The sequence below is a fragment of the Capricornis sumatraensis genome, chromosome 1 (genome assembly GCF_032405125.1).
Source record: "Capricornis sumatraensis isolate serow.1 chromosome 1, serow.2, whole genome shotgun sequence".
In the NCBI taxonomy this organism is placed as follows: domain Eukaryota; kingdom Metazoa; phylum Chordata; class Mammalia; order Artiodactyla; family Bovidae; genus Capricornis; species Capricornis sumatraensis.
This window is the reverse complement of record NC_091069.1, coordinates 161,336,731-161,351,647: the sequence shown is the minus strand read 5'-3', so window position 1 is coordinate 161,351,647 and position 14,917 is coordinate 161,336,731.

Genomic DNA, 14,917 nt, shown 5'->3' with positions numbered 1-14,917 from the left:
TCCATAGAGTCAAAGGCTTTGGCATAGTCAATAAAGCAGAGTGGGCAATAAATCTCTGGTTCCTCTGACTTTTCTAAAACCAGCTTGAGTATCTGGAACTTTATGGTTCACCTATTGCTGAAGCCTGGCTTGGAGAATTTTGATCATTACTTTACTAGCATGTGAGATGAGTGCAGTTGTGTGGTAGTTTGAGCATTCTTTGGCATTATCTTTCTTTGGGATTGGAATGAAAACTGCCCTTTTCCAGTTCTGTGGGCACTGCTGAGTTTTCCAAATTTGCTGACATATTGAGTGCAGCACTTTTACAGCATCATCTTTTAGAATTTGAAATAGCTCAACTGGAATTCCATCCACCAGCTTTGTTCATAGGGATGCTTCCTAAGGCCCAGTTGATTTTACATTCCAGGATGTCTGGTTCTAGGTGAGTGATCATACTATCGTGATTATCTGGGTCATGAAGATCTTTTTTGTACCGTTCTTCTATGTACTCTTGCCACCTCTTCTTAATATCTTCTGCTTCTGTTAAGTCCCTGCCATTTCTGTCCTTTATTGAGCCCATCTTTGCATGAAATGTTCCTTTGGTATCTCTAATTTTCTTGAAGAGATCTCTAGTCTTTTCCATTCTGTTGTTTTCCTTTGTTTCTTTGCATTGATTGCTGAGGAAGGCTATCTTATCTCTCCTTGCTATTCTTTGAAACTGCATTCAAATGGGTATATCTTTACTTTTCTTCTTTGCTTTTCACTTCCCTTCTTTTCACAGTTATTTGTAAGGCCTCCTCAGACAGTCATTTTGCCTTTTTGCATTTCTTTTCCTTGGAGATGGTCTTGATTCCTGTCTCCTGTACAATGTCACAAACTTCCATCCATAGTTTATTAGGCACTCTGTCTGTCAGTTCTAGTCCCTTAAGTCTATTTCTCACTTCCACTGTATAGTCATAAGGGATTTGATTTAGGTCATACCAGAATGGTCTAGTGGTTTTCTCAACTTTTTTCAATTTCAGTGTGAATTTGGCAATAAGGAGTTCATGATCTGAGCTGCAGTCAGCTCCCAGTCTTATTTTTTTCTGACTGTATAGAGCTTCTCCATCTTTGGGTGCAAATAATATAATCAATCTGATTTCAGTGTCAACCATCTGGTGATGTCCATGTGTAGAGTCTTCTCTTGTGTTGTTGGAAGAGGGTGTTTGCTATGACCAGTGCGTTCTCTTGGTGGAACTCTATTAGCCTTTGCCTTGCTTCATTCTGTACTCCAAGGCTAAATTTGCCTGTTACTCCAGGTGTTTCTTGGAGAAGGCAATGGCACCCCACTCCAGTTCTCCTGCCTTGAAATCCCATGGAGGGAGGAGCCTGGTAGGCTCCAGTCCATGGGGTCATGGGGGGTTGGACATGACTGAGTGACTTCACTTTCACTTTTCACTTTCATGCATTGGAGAAGGAAATGGCAACCCACTCCAGTGTTCTTGCCTGGAGAATCCCAGGGACAGGGGAGCCTCGTGGGCTGCCATCTATGGGGTCACACAGAGTCAGACACAACTGAACTGACTTAGCAGCAGCAGCAGCAGCAGCCAGGTGTTTCTTGACTTCCTACTTTTGCATTCCAGTCTCCTATAATGAAAAGGACATCTTTTTTGGGTGTTAGTTCTCGAAGGTTTTGTAGGTCTTCATAGAACTGTTCAACTTCAGCCTCTTCAGCATTACTGGTCAGGGCATAGACTTGGATTACTGTGATACTGAATGGTTTGCCTTGGAAATGAACAAAGATCATTGTGTCATTTTTGAGATTGCATCCAACTACTGCATTTCAGACTCTTTAGTTGACTATGATGGCTACTCCATTTCTTCTACAGGATTCCTGCCCGCAGTAGTAGATATAATGGTCATCCGAGTTAAATTCACCCATTCCAGTCCATCTTAGTTTGATGATTCCTAGAATGTCGATGTTCACTGTTGCCATCTCCTGCTTGACCACTTCCAGTTTGCCTTGATTCATGGACCTAACAGGATTCTTTCATTAATAATATCATTCATTTATATATTCACCCACTCATTTTTCTCAGGAACTCACTGTCTCAGTAGATCACAAAGCAAACAGCATCTTTTCCCAATCTAAAACTAGGTGCCATTCTAGATTCTTTTCTCTCCCTTACTTTCCCCTGCATTCAATTTTCTAGTTTCTACCTGTATTCACTTCAAATATTCCACCTCCTTCAAGGGAATGTCAATCATCACCCTGACCTAGAATAGCCTCCCACTCTTTTTATTTCCATAACATCTATTTATTTATCTATTTCCTTCTAATTTTTATCACCATCTGTCATATCATATTTATTCCTGTTCATGTCCTTATTCTCCAAAGTGATCTAAATACAACCTCAAGTATTATGGCTAATGTATACATATTTATTGATTAAATGTTTTTGCTAAATGTTTTAAATTCTCAAGTTCTTTAAGAAAGGCTTGGCTTGAAATGTTCACTTGGGAGAGTAGTAAACATGAATAAATTTCTTGAGGGAAAAGCCCTCTGCCTCCTCAGTGACACAATACTTGGATCAACGTACAAAGAGATGATACCACATTATATCCCAGTAGGTATGTTGTGTTTGTTTTTGAATGATAGTAGCAAAGTCAGTGGCAACTGCATACTGAAATGCAGCCTTATGAATTTAATATGTTATATATGACAGAAGAACTGAAAGATGCTGATAATCATGGGAAAATTATGAAAATCATGGACAGTCAAGACCCTCCTGGGGAAAAAAATAGTCCACAAGTTCATAATGATTTCACTAGAGGGGGACTTAGAGGAAAAGGCATTTCATCACTTTGTGATCTACACAACTAAGAGCTACACTTGAGAATATTTACTCAACAAATTTTTAAAGAATATGTGTATTATTTATTTTATGTCTAGTATTTAGGTGATATCATGAGGTATAGTTCCTGCCCAGAAGAAATGTATAACTTTGCTTACCATCTGCATTTTTTGCTCAGTTTTCAACTAACTATAATGGCTGGCAAAAGGAAAGGGTATTGCAAAAAGGAAAGGAAAGGCAAAAGGAAACAGACTCTATAATCCATGAATAGCAAAGCTTGTTTCTGACAAAAGTAAACCCTTGATAAATTTTTACATAATTTTATAGTACAGATGATTTATAGTAAAATTTGTATACATCTAATTGGAGTGTTAATTTTTACATAGGTGTCTTTGGTAGATTCCAAATTTATAAAACATTAGGAATACATATATGCAGTAACTCAGCTTCCAATTTGTCAGACTGAAAGGACAATTATAATTATCAATTCAGAAGTGAAAAGCAGACAATTGCTAGTCTAATAGAATGAGCTAGTGCTTCTAAATGTTTAATCTACAGTAGATCAACTCACCATCTTATTAAAATGCATATTCAGTGGGGCTTGAGTGAGGCCAGAGACTCTGAATTTCTTACAGGCTCAAAGGTCATATCCATGCTGCTGTGACAGGACCACACAGTGGCTTGATATTCAGGTACTGACTATTGATTTAGAAACTAAGAAGTTCAGAGGTGGAAACTTTTTTGCTCATCTGGATAAAGAAATTGTTAAAAGCTGTTGAAAATATGTTAAGAAAGAACATAAAGGCAATGGCACCCCACTCCAGTACTCTTGCCTGGAAAATCCTATGGACGGAGGAGCCTGGTGGGCTGCAGTCCATGGGGTCGCGAAGAGTCGGGCACGACTGAGCGACTTCACTTTCACTTTTCACTTTCATGCATTGGAGAAGGAAATGGCAACCCACTCCAATGTTCTTGCCTGGAGAATCCCACGGACGGCAGAGCCTGGTGGGCTGCCCTCTATGGCGTCGCACAGAGTTGGACATGACTGAAGCGACTTAGCAGCAGCAGCAGCAATACAAGCAAATAACAATAAAAAGTACCTGGATCCACTCTTACAGGAGAGACCTCCTTTTCATCACCAGATACGTGGTCATGGATTAGTTTATATCCAGAAATTAAATGTTAAGACAATTCACTGGTGACTTGAGTAATTTTCCTATGGACCTACTTGGATTCCATCTCTGATGAAATTTAGGCTAGCATCAGCGATGCAGAAAGCCCACAAATGTATCAAAGCAACCTGAACTGATCATAGTTCTCACTGAATACCTGCTTCTCCTGAAGAACAGTGACCTGCCCACAGTCACTTCTCTTCCCAAGTTTGTGTATGCTGTCACTCAGCTTTCCCACCAGAGGCGTTCTGTTAAAAGATCCTTTTTTAATGACAAATCTCTTGTGACAATTTAGGGAGGATGCATTACTAAAATAGAAATAATGATAATATACTGCCAGCACACTGGGCTAGCATTTTAACATAAGAGAACTAGGGTGTTCTGTTTTCATAATGTGGTAGGGGGTTAAATTCTCTGTCCAAAACTAATAACTGTTCTCCTGTTAACTGAAATATATAAACATGGATATTGCTTGGATTAGGGGATCTATTCTTTCTTCTTCAAAAGCCATAGGTATACTTATGCTGTAACTTGAGCACTGGCCTCACAGTGGAAAGTTAATGGGGTTTAAAATATGATTTGACAAGAGATTTCTGTTTTGTTTTTGCCTCACTCTGAGATGATCAGATTCCTCCTTAGAAATAAAAACGTGACATCCCAAGAGATCCTGAGTGAAATCAGCCTGTTTGTAAAAAATCCTCCTGTGTTAAGGGCCATGGTTTCTATGTCCTTTGGGGCCATTCCTGGGCCATTACAATTTTTTACTCACTGTTTTAATAACATTTCAGTTCAGTTCAGTTCAGTCACTCAGTCATGTCCGACTCTTTGCGACCCCATGAATCGCAGCATGCCAGGCCTTCCTGTTCATCACTAACTCCCGGAGTTCACTCAAACTCACGTCCATCGAGTCAGTGATGCCATCCAGCCATCTCATCCTCTGTTGTCCCCTTTTCCTCCTGCCCCTAATCCCTCCCAGCATCAGAGTCTTTTCCAGTGAGTTAATTCTTATCAATACTGGGGTACAAAAGCACACAGAGGTATTGCCTATGGACTCACAAGGACTATCATGGTTTACGAGTATTCCGCTGCTGCTGCTAAGTCACGTCAGTCATGTCCGATTCTGCGCGACCCCATAGACGGCAGCCTGCCAGGGTCCCCTGTCCCTGGGATTCTCCAGGCAAGAATACTGGAGTGGGTTGCCATTTCCCTCTCCAATGCATGAAAGTGAAAAGTGAAAGTGAAGTCGCTCAGTCGTGTCCGACTCTTAGCGACCCCATGGACTGCAGCCCACCAGGCTCCTCCATCCATAGGATTTTCCAGGCAAGAGTACTGGAGTGGGGTGCCATTGCCTTCTCTGACAAGTATTCGGAGTACTTACCAAAATATTTGGAGAAGGCAATGGCACCCCACTCCAGTACTCTTGCCTGGAAAATCCCATGGAAGGAGGAGCCTGGTAGGCTGCAGTCCATGGGGTTGCAAAGAGTCGGACACGACTGAGCAGCTTCCCTTTCACTTTTCACTTTCATGCATTGGAGAAGGAAATGGCAACCCACTCCAGCGTTCTTGCCTGGAGAATCCCAGGGATGGGGGAACCTGGTGGGCTGCCATCTATGGGGTCACACAGAGTCAGACACGACTGAAGTGACTTAAAAGTAGCAGTACCAAAATATTCAACTACCCATTTTACTTTAAAAGGATCTCAGACTAAAGGCAAGAATTCTGATCAGAGAACCAATACACTAGCTTCTCATTTATTATATCATTTTATTATTTGATTAAGGAAAAAACCCTTCCAATTTGCTCTTCTGAAGAGTATTTTTAGATTTTCCTCTTAACTGATAAAGACTGTATTTATCAAAGCTCAATGATAATCCTTATATCATAGTTCTTCACTTTTTCCAGCAAACCAAATGGTATCCTCATACTTAAAACAGTAAGAGAATATCTGTGCCTTCCTACCAAGACAGTAAAATGTTTCCGCTTATTAATATTATAAAAAATTCCTATAATGAAAACATAATAATAACAAAATTTAAAAGAGATTATCCCACTTCCCTTGTGGCTCGGATAGTAAAGCATCTGCCTACAATGCGGGAGACCCCAGTTCGATCCCTGGGTCGGGAAGATCCTCTGGAGAAGGCAATAGCACACCACTCCAGTACTCTTGCCTGGAAAATCCCATGGATAGCGGAGCTACAGTCCATGGGGTTGCAAAGAGTCAGACATGACTGAGCGACTTCACTCACTCACTATCCCACTTTTAGGCGTTAGAAAAGTGAAAGTGAAAATCACTCTGTTGTGTCAGACTCTTTGTGACCCCATGGGCTGTATAGTCCATGGAATTCTCCAGGCCAGAATGGAGTGGGTAGCTGTTCCCTTCACCAGGGGATCTTCCCAATCCAGGGATAGAACCCAGGTCTCCCACATTGCAGGAAGATTCTTTACCAGCTGAGCCACCAGGGAAGACTAAGGGTCCAGAAGTAGGTAGCCTATGCCTTCTCCAGCAGATCTTCCTGACCCAAGAATCAAACTGGGGTCTCCTGCATTGCAGGCTGATTCTTTACCAGCTGAGCCACCAGGGAAGACTAAGGTAATTAACTGGCCAAAGTTGTAGAGGTGAATCAGTATCAACTTGAAGCCAAACACAATGCCTGACTCATAATCAGTTTCAAAAATATTTATTTCCTAGATTTTTGAGAACTGACTGGAGCCCAAATGTATGCCTTGATAGTCTTTTGATTGTTGCTGTTAATTCATCTCACCCTTACTTAGGAAAGATTTTATTTCCTGGGTGCCATTAGATTCTAATGAGGCTTAGTTTTCTAAGCCTCAGGCTATGTCTCATTTAGACTTTTCTTTCAGAAAGGCTTTTTTTCCATGGGTACTTTCATCTTAACCCATGAATTTATATACAGCTTTAATGGAATTTCACATTTTCCCACAACTTCTCTCGTCTGGTTGTTGCAAGTTATGGTTGCCAAATCATAATAGAATAACTGTTACATTTTTATGTTATTTTAATAGCAAAACACTTTCTTGTCTTGATAGAGTATTGTCAAAAGCCCATGCTCATTGCAAATATCTAATGCAAATTTGTATGAGTTCTGTTGCTGATGCAAACTTTCTAAAGAACAGTTCACGTGATTGACAATTTAATTCACTGCCATTTTGGGGGATCTTTTCTGCTTAGGGCCCCTTAATATTACTAAATATTAAATTTGAATATTTACTTCAGTTCAGTTCAGTTCAGTCGCTCAGTCGTGTCCCACTCTTTGCAACCCCATTAATCGCAGCACGCCAGGCCTCCCTGTCCATCACCAACTCCCAGAGTTCACTCAGACTCACGTCCATCGAGTCTGTGATGCCATCCAGCCATCTCATCCTCAGTCGTCCTCTTCTCCTCCTGCCCCTAATCCCTTCCAGCATCAGAGTCTTTTCCAATGAGTCAACTCTTCGCATGAGGTGGCCAAAGTACTGGAGTTTCAGCTTTAGCATCATTCCTTCCAAAGAAATCCCAGGGCTGATCTCCTTCAGAATGGACTGCTTGGATCACCTTGCAGTCCAAGGGACTCTCAAGAGTCTTCTCCAACACCACAGTTCAAAAGCATCAATTGTTTGGCACTCAGCCTTCTTCACAGTCCAACTCTCACATCCATACATGACCACAGGAAAATCCATAGCCTTGACTAGACTGACCTTAGTCGACAAAGTAATGTCTCTGCTTTTGAATATACTATCTAGGTTGGTCATCACTTTTCTTCCAAGGAGCAAGTGTCTTTTAATTTCATGGCTGCAGTCACCATCTGCAGTGATTTGGAGCCCTAAAAATAAAGTCTGACGCTATTTCCACTGTTTCCACATCTATTTCCCATGAAGTGATGGGACTGGATGCCATGATCTTTGTTTTCTGAATGTTGAGCTGTAAGCCAACTTTTTCACTCTCCTCTTTCACTTTCATCAAGAGGCTTTTTAGCACCTCTTCACTTTCTGCCATAAGGGTGGTGTCATCTGCATATCTGAGGTTATTGATATTTCTCCCTGCAATCTTGATTCCAGCTTGTGTTTCTTCCAGTCCAGCGTTTCTCATGATGTACTCTGCATAGAAGTTAAATAAGCAGGGCGACAATATACAGCCTTGACGTACTCCTTTTCCTATTTGGAACCAGTCTGTTGTTCCATGTCCAGTTCTAACTGTTGCTTCCTGACCTGCCTGCAGGTTTCTCAAGAGGCAGGTTAGGTGGTCTGGTATTCCCATCTCTTTCAGAATTTTCCACAGTTTATTGCAATCCATAGAGTCAAAGGCTTTGGCATAGTCAATAAAGCAAAAATAGATGTTTTTCTGGAACTCTCTTGCTTTTTCCATGATCCAGCGGATGTTGGCGATTTGATCTCTGGTTGCTCTGCTTTTTCTAAAACGAGCTTGAACATCAGGGAGTTCACAGTTTACGTATTGCTGAAGCCTGGCTTGGAGAATTTTGAGCGTTACTTTACTAGCATGTGAGATGAGTGCAATTGTTCAGTAGTTTGAGCATTCTTTGGCATTGAGTTTCTTTGGGATTGGAATGAAAACTGACCTTTTCCAGTCCTGTGGCCACTGCTGAGTTTTACAAATTTGCTGGCATATTGAGTGCAGCATTTTCATATCCTCATCTTTCAGGATTTGAAAGAGCTCAGCTGGAATTCCATCACCTCCACTAGCTTTGTTTGTAGTGATGCTTCCTAAGGCCCACTTGACTTCACATTCCAAGATGTCTGGCTCTAGATAGTGATCACATCATCATGATTATCCGAGTTGTAAAGATCTTTTTTGTACAGTTCTTCCGTGTATTCTTGCCACCTCTTCTTAATATCTTCTGCTTCTGTTAGGTCCATACCATTTCTGTCCTTTCTCGAGCCCATCTTTTCATGAAATGTTCCCTTGGTATCTCTAATTTTCTTGAAGAGATCTCTAGTCTTTCCCATTCTGTTGTTTTCCTCTGTTTCTTTGCATTGATCACTGAAGAAGACTTAGACAAGTGCAAATCTTTTGGAATAATATAAAATAAAAATACTGGAACCTAACTTGTTTTGTTAACTAAACTAGACAACATCTTCTTTGATAGGAATATATTGTGCTATGGAAAGAAAAGAGAAGGGACCTTAGTTCCAATTAAAACTTTTCTATTAATCAACTTATGGAACTAGGGAAAGTTAACAAGCCTTTATTTTTAATGTTAAATTTAGACAGAGAAAACTTGCAAAAACAATACAGAAACTTACAAAAATAGTGCTGCATAACTCTCATTCTGCTTTGTCTAACATTTTGTGTGTGTGTGCTCAGTCATTTCCAACTCTTTAGCACCACATAAAACCATAACACAATTTTTAAAATCAGAAAACATTGATATGATATTATAACCTCACACATATCATAACTTTTAGAGGTGCAAAAACACCAAAGAAATGATATTGTCTCATTTATTCCATTGTGCAAACAAGATGAATTTTTTAAAGTTTTTTTTTATTTTCTACTAATGTATTCTGCTTTGCTTTTATTTGCTTATACTGTTAAAATAATTCTCCATTGGAAGAGAAAATGACACAAGGAAAACATATTTTAATATTATTATTTCCTTCTGTTGAAGACACACTACTTAATTATTTAACTCCACCTGTGCTTAACACACTACAGGAGATTTTTTTAACAAAAATGACAAGTTTTTTAAGAAACTCAACTTTAGTGAACTCAAAATTTTTATGAGGTTGTTGATTTACAATGTTGTGTTAGCTTCAAGTGTACAGGAAAGTGATTAAATCAGTTATACACATGTATATATCCACTCTGTTTTTGATTCTTCTCCCATATAGGCCATTATAATGTATTGAGTAGAGTTCTAAGTGCTAAATAATAGATATTCATTAGTTGTCTATATTATATATAGTAATATATATGTCAATCCCAATCTTCAAATTTATTCTGCCACCTTCCTTATCCCTGATAATCATAAATTTGTTTTCTACGTCTGTAATTCTATTTCTGTTTTGTAGGTAAGTTCATTTGTATCCTTTATTTTTTAGATTCCACATATAAGTGATATCATATGATATTTGTCTTTCTCTGACTTACTTCATTCAGTTGACAATCTCTAGGTTCATCCATGTTGCTGGAAATGGCTAACATTCCATTATATATATGTACCACTTCTTCTTTATCCATTTCTCTGTTGACACTTAGAAAACATATCCAAATATTTTAGGAGCTATATCATAAAAGAAAGATAGCTTGGTTCACCTAAATTATGCTTTATAGGTTTCTTCTAAATAATCACTGTGTGTACCATTTCTATTTTTAAATGGACCTTTTGGCCAGTGTCAGTTTGGTCTTATATCTCTTAATTTAGTACATTCGAAATGAATATTATTTACTATTATATCTCAACAAATATATTATCTTTTGGAGAGAGATCCAGGTATGGCTGCAGTCCATGGGGTCACAAAGAGTCAAACACGACTGAGCGACTTCACTTTCACTTTTCACTTTCCTCCATTGGAGAAGGAAATGGCAACCCACTCCAGTGTTCTTGCCTGGAGAACCCCAGGGATGGCGGAGCCTGGTGGGCTGCCGTCTATGGAGTTGCACAGAGTCGGACACGACTGAAGCGACTTAGCAGCAGCAGCAGCAGCAGGCAAGAATTGTTAATACTAACAAGAATTGAGTAGGAAGAAATTTTCAAAGGATATGAATAATGTCTATAAATAAATATATAATTATAGGCATTACAGATTCTTGCCTAATATAAATGATGCCTAAATGACAATTTTGTAAATCTAAACAGAAATCCAAAGAGCCCAATGTATCTGTGTCTAATCTTAGTGAGGTAACACCTCACACCAGTCAGAATGGTTAATATCAAAAAGTCTACAAATAATAAATTCTGGAGGGTTTGTGGAAAAAAAGGGAACAAACCTCTACACTGTTGGCTGGAATGTAAATTGGTGCTGCCACTATGGAAAGCAGTATGGAAGGGCCTAAAAAAAAACTGAAAATAGGGCTACCATATGATCCAGCAACCCCATTCCTGGGCATATATCTGATAAAGACAAAAATTTGTATTCAAAAGGATACATGCACTCCAGTGTTCATATAAGCACTATTTAAAATAACCAAACCATGGAAAGAACCCAAATGCCTACCAACAGATGGTTGGTTTAAGATGTGATACACACGTTCAGCTGTGTCCGACTCTTTCTGACCCCATGGACTGTAGCCCATCAGCCTTACCTGTCCATGGGATTTTCTAGGCAGGAATACTGGAGTGGGTTGCCGTATCCTTCGCATATATATACACAAAATGATACAATGGGATATTACTCAGCCATAAAAATGAATGAAATGATGTCATTTGCAGCAACATAGTCTTAGAGATTGTCATACTGAATGAAGTAAGTCAGACACAAAAATACAAGTAACACATGATATTATTTATATGTGAAATCTTATTCAAAACCAACACAGACTCACAGACATAAAAAAAAAAAAAAAATTATGGTTACCGAAAGGGAAAGGGATGGGGGAGAGAGATAAATTAGAAGTATGGGATTAATAGATACAAATTACTATATGTAAAATAGCTAAGCAACAAGGATTTACTGTACAGCACAGAAACTATAATCAGTATCTTACAATAACCTATAATAGGAGATAATCTGGAAATCATAACTTTAAAAGTAAAGTAAATCATCACTTTACTATATACCTGAACCTAACAAAATACTGTAAATTAACTATACTTGAAGCAAAGAAGAAAAGCATTTATAAAAAATAAAGAGGATAAATAAATTTGCATTAGAGAATTCAAAAGTCAAAATCTCACTTTAGTCTGATTGATTTACATTTTTCAGTTCTCAATATGCAGGCTGTTCAGGATTTTGTCTCTGCAATTTTAGGAGGTGCTCAGAGAACATCATTAACTCTCAGAATGATAATTAGCAGAACACTCAATTTTCATGCATGCATATAATTTTCATGTGAAAGCATGAAATCATACCATGCTTCATCATCAAATAGTTTAAGTATTACAGTGAAATTCTCCCTTTGCCCAGAATGCAAGGATAAAAAGTAAAGCCATACTTCCTCATCACCAGCTTGCGAATGTCATACAGTTCACACAAGACATAGCATTCTTTTAGGGTCAATAGTTGTGATACATGGGTGTAGTTACTCCACAGCAGGTGGGATCTTCCTGGACCAAGGATCAAACCTGTGTCTCCTGTATTGGTAGGCAGATTCTTTACCACTGAGCCACCAGGAAAGCCCTTTTGTTGGTTTTTGAGCTTCCCAGGTGGCGCTAATGGTAAAGAACCCACCTGCCAATTCAGGAAATTTAAGAAATGTAGGTTCAATCCCTGAGTGGGGAAGAGTCCCAGGAGGAGGTCACCACAACTCACTCCAGTATTCTTGCCTAGAGAATCACATGGGCAGAGGAGTCTGGCGGGCTATGGTCCATAGGGGCACAAAGAACCAGACATGACTGAAGTGACTTAGCATGCACACACAAACAGTTCCTTATTCCTTCTGATTAAGAGAAAACCGCCTTTCCATTATTTGCATACATGATTTGTATTAGTGAGAAAGAAATGGCTTGAACTTCTCTAAAGTAGATGAACAGCTACTTTGAAAAGATAATTCAGGATTCATGACACATTTAAACCCCAGGCTTTCTACTTGGCCTTGCAAATTGAAAGACCTTTATATTTGCAAGAACCATTTTTTTCTAGGAATCCGTCCAAATCATCCAATATCCTATGCCCTTAGATCAAACACATATGGAACAATATTAAAAATTCCTTGAAAAAAAAAAAAACCTCAAGGAGAAATAAATTGATTTAAAACTGAAATAAATAAAAATGTTACAACTAGAAATAGATGACATACTCATTTCTTGGGTTTCCTGTCAAATCTAAACTTTGCTGTAATTCCTTATCTTATGGCTTCATTCAGTCTATAGGTTGCCTTCATATCTGTGTTTAAGTCATTGCACATTTACAGATTACCTACTCCATGACTTTGCTATACATGGATTAAAAAGATAAGTGAAATTATTTTATTTACCAGGACAAAGCTTACAATTAGATAATAGGAATAATAAGAAAGATACATGTCAATGTATGGCAAAACCAATACAGTATTGTAAAGTAAAATAAAGTAAAAATAAAAATTAAAAAAAAAGAAAAATCCAAATAAAGAATAATTTAAATATATAGAGATAGAAGCAAAGAGAAAAACAGAAGCTTGTTGTAACTGTAAGAAACTTTCTGAATAAGGAGGTGTTTAAGATAAACTTTAATGTATTTTGACAAGAAAGAAAGGAAGAGATTTTAGAGAGCAGAAAAGGAAGACAGAAAAGTGAAAAAGTACAGAGCATAGTATGTTCACATCCTTTGAAGAACAGGTGATAAAGTTAAAAGGGGGTTAGTAATAATTTATGAGACTTTGTAGCTGATAATGTAGAAAGAAAAATTAAAAGTGAATTTGTGATTTAAAACTCACATGTGTAAGAGTGGTTTATTAGACAAAGAAACAAGACAGGATAATGCACATCTTTTAGGGGCAGGAAACTGATATCTACTTTTATGAAAATTCTGATAAAAGTAATGTCTTGAACATTTGGGCTTCTGAATTATGATTTAGACCTTTAAAAAGACTATGAAGTGTTATAAGAGTTGGAGTTCTAGGACTTGGTATCAAATTCTGGATCTTCTCGTTTGTATGACCTTGATTATTTGTGTGTTCAGTCACATCTGACTCTTTGTGGCCCCATGGACTATAGCCCACCAGGATCCTCTGTCCGTGGAATTTTCCCGGCAAGAATGCTAGAGCGGGTTGCCATTTCTACCTCAGGGGATATTCCTGACCCAGGAATTGAACCTGCGTCTCTTACATTTCCTGCATCGGCAGGCTAATTCTTTACCACTAGTGCCAGCTGAGTATCACAAACTCTTTGAGTATCCTGTTATTCACTGTTAAAAATAGAGATGAAAAGTGTTTTTCCATCTACAAACTCAAACACATCCAGATATTCCTAATATCTGCCTAAAAGTAATCATTGAAACTATTACTATTAAAGAAAGGATAGCATACAGGAGGTCTGAAGAGGTGTTAGTGCAACTTGCCCTGTTTGATAAACTAAAAAAAAAAAAAGGAATTATAAACATCACATACAATTTTTTGGTTGATAGTTGACTTTATAGTATACGACATATATGCATATCTGCACATTATATCGCTTGACTTTATCTCTTTTTGAACTTTTTAAAATGTGTCCCATAACTTATGTAGTCCTCTAAGATTTATTTTATCCAATTCAGATTGTAATGCTGATTATCATATTTTTTAATTATAGATAATTTTTATTGTCACATGGTACGATGGTAATCCATTTTATAAAAATTCCATAGTCATTCATTCCATTATTTATAGATATTTTTTTGTTATTTCCAGTGGTTTTTTGCTACCATCAGCAGTGACATGAACAATGAACATTTTTGCTATGTCTTTCAGCAAGAGCCATATGTCCGGGAATGTTCAACTCTAGAAAACAATGTTACATGGACTCCTAAGATAGTTTTGTCATGTTACACTCCTGCCAGCAATGTGTAAAAGATCTATATCCTTTCCAAACCACAGATCCATCAAATTTCTTCAGTTCTATTGATGAGTGATGAACAATGGCAACTCACTGTGTTTTTTTATTTATCAACATTCCACTAATTACCAGTAAAGTTTAGTGACCAGTTATATTTTATTAGCTATATACATCTTTGGTGACATGTCTTTTTAATATTTTGACCATTTTATTGTTGCTGTTTTTATATTTTAATTTATAGGATCTTTTTATGTATACTTGATTTTACTCTTTGCTGGTTATAAGAATTTCAAATAACTTTTCACAC